Raw genomic sequence first — 2,750 nt, forward strand, 5'->3', positions numbered from 1 at the left:
TTTAGATCATTACTTTTGAGAAGTGGGTAGGAATAGTAGACAGTTTTCAGCCAAGTAAAAAAAAGAAAACTCAGACTAAAAAGTGAGAATTAAGTATTTTGCTATTCATATCACTTTCTGGTATAACATAGTATGTAGCATCATGCTGTAAAGTAATAAAAAAAACCAGCTTAGCTTCTAAACCTTGAAATGAAAATTTGAATTTTGTTTGAATGGTCTTAACAGTTGTTTCAGGACTGGCAATCTTAGTGCAAGAAATGAACTGAAAATACTGATGTAAAACCACCAGAGAGTCCCTACGTTTTGAAGAGAAAATGATAAGGTAATCACAGGAAGCTCTCAGAAGTTGAAGCCATTTTACATCGAAAGAGCTCAAAGGTTTAATCTCTTATACTGAAATCTTGAAGTATAGTGGTAATAATTCTAGTATGCATGGTCATTAAAATAAGATTTCACAAGTAACCAGAGGAAATAAATACATTAAATGTGTAATTTTTCGAAGATCTCTCCAACACTGAAACTCAGCCACAGACTGTAGAACAGGAACAATATTGAAATACGAATGAAGTTTGAAAAGCCTGTGTTTTTTTCTTCTTGGTTTTTTTTTTTTTTAAAAAGCCTTGCTTAAGGAGATTGTGTCTTACACTGGACTAATTAATGTAGCTAAAGGGAAGAACAGATAGATTTCTACCAGATAAATCTTTGTCTATTCTTTTACAAACCCTAAAAATAAAGCTCATGTCATACTGTATTCTTGTTCCCATATTAATACTATAATTATCATTAGTCTCTGATCCCATACCATCTTTGTTGTCTATGACTTATATAAATTTGTATGTGATGATCTTCTGTTTGTACCAGTTCTCAGTCAATGCTAGCCAACATTTTTACTAATGCTCTAAAAATACAAAATCACTTGTGGCAAAACTTAAAAGTTGAAAGTAATGATAATGGCAATCACTACTCCAGAATGTAGCAGAGCCATAACATGAATTAGTTGTTGGAAAGTAATACTAGAGAAAGTGTTATTAGTTTCAGTTATATTGCTGAAAACTTTGCTGTGCTTTCGCTATAATTCATCGGTCCTGACTGAGGTTTTTACTGTGTGAAAAATCTATGTTCTTTGTGCAAGAAAATCAGAGGAGATGATCATAACCATCCCTTGGGCTGCACAACCTAAAAAATTGCTCTTTGGAATTTCTTGCTCTTTTTGGCTGTATTAAACTCTCAACAGCATTATATTGTTTTAGATATGGCATATGTATATATATATGAATGCATATTAGATACAGATGCTTACTATTATTTAGAAATCAAATTAAAATGCAGTTTTGGTAGAGTATCACCAAGAATAGTGGACTTTTCGTCTTTCTGGCAAAAGGAAATTTAATGGAAAAAATTCATTTAAATTGCTATGTCTAAAGTCTCAAAATGAGCTTTCCTCTGTTTGTGTAGTGAGGAAAGGGGGCCACATGGCTCTGCATAGGTTTTAGTCCAACTAAAATTTAAACTTCTGTCTGGAAATGTGCTCTGTCTCTCTTCACTGAGAAGTCAGGAGAGTTGTCACCTTCTCTAACATGGCTCGTGGGAGGGGTCTGTATTGGAACCTTTTCCTTTGGAAACAGTAATGAACAATTTCTTCATAGTTCTTAAGTAATGATCCAGTTGAATCGTGAATATATGGGAACAGCAAAGGAATAAATCACCACAGCAGCAGCTCTATGCATTTTTTATAGTATCCCAATTTTCTCTCTTTCACACTGCACAATAGAAGAAAATGTCCACTTTATTTCATTGCTAATAGTTGGCAGAATGCTGAAAAACAGTAAAATTAATGAGAAAATTATTATGGCAGAGAAATACCAGTCAGTTTTCATCTAGTTTTTAGAAATGATGGATCTAGGATAAAACTGCCTTTAGTAGGCTTTCAATTTGGCCATGATGTTTTTCATAACACCCTTGTTGTCCTGTAACCTTTCAGTGTCTAAATTAGCTTTGGAAATTTTCTGTTGTATTTATAAGGTTGAAGCTTGTACTTTTGTTTTCACCCATCTCAAAATGGGAAACAAACATATATGTTAATAAATCCTTGTTTGCATTCACGTTCTCCTTTCTTGAAGGCAAAGAGCTATTCATCAGCATTGCATCTCATTGCTCTTTTGAGTGTGCTCAAGCATGTCTGTAGAGGGCTGAGGTGCCCTTGGCTCTACTGGAAACATTATGTCATCTAAGCAAGATGTTGTTATGCCAGGAAAGGATCAATACTTTGATGAGTAGCTGCTGGCTCAAAACTGCTTTGTTATTTTATGAAGGACCACTTGGAATACATTCCAAAGCATTTCCCGTGGTATGAAGCTCTAGGGATTTGATTTGTCTCTCTGCCCAGGAAAATGAGTTGATTCATCTGTAAATACATGTCTGCCAACCTCAGATAATATGAAAAAATGCATCTTTTGCCCACATTAGGCTTCAGCCTTTCAGCCATTTAAATAGTATACTCCATTTGTGAAGGAACCACTTCACATACCAACAATTAATTCAGTGGGGAAGAGGGGAAAAGCTTTTAGCCTTTTTCCTGCTGCTGAGACCAGACAAGCCTACCCTTGGGTTTGTGTGACCACACAGCTCTGGCAGCGCTTCACTGGGTGGGTTGCAAGGGCTGGCAGCCCCACAGAGGTTTGACTTTGAGAGAGTGCAGTGCTGCAATCCTTGAGAGGTGCAGTGCTGCAATCCTTGAGAGGTGCAGTGCT

Source organism: Corvus kubaryi, unplaced genomic scaffold (genome assembly GCF_017639235.1).
Source record: "Corvus kubaryi isolate FWS band 111438036 unplaced genomic scaffold, C.kubaryi_AGA036_p1.0 137, whole genome shotgun sequence".
Classification (NCBI taxonomy): Eukaryota; Metazoa; Chordata; class Aves; order Passeriformes; family Corvidae; genus Corvus; species Corvus kubaryi.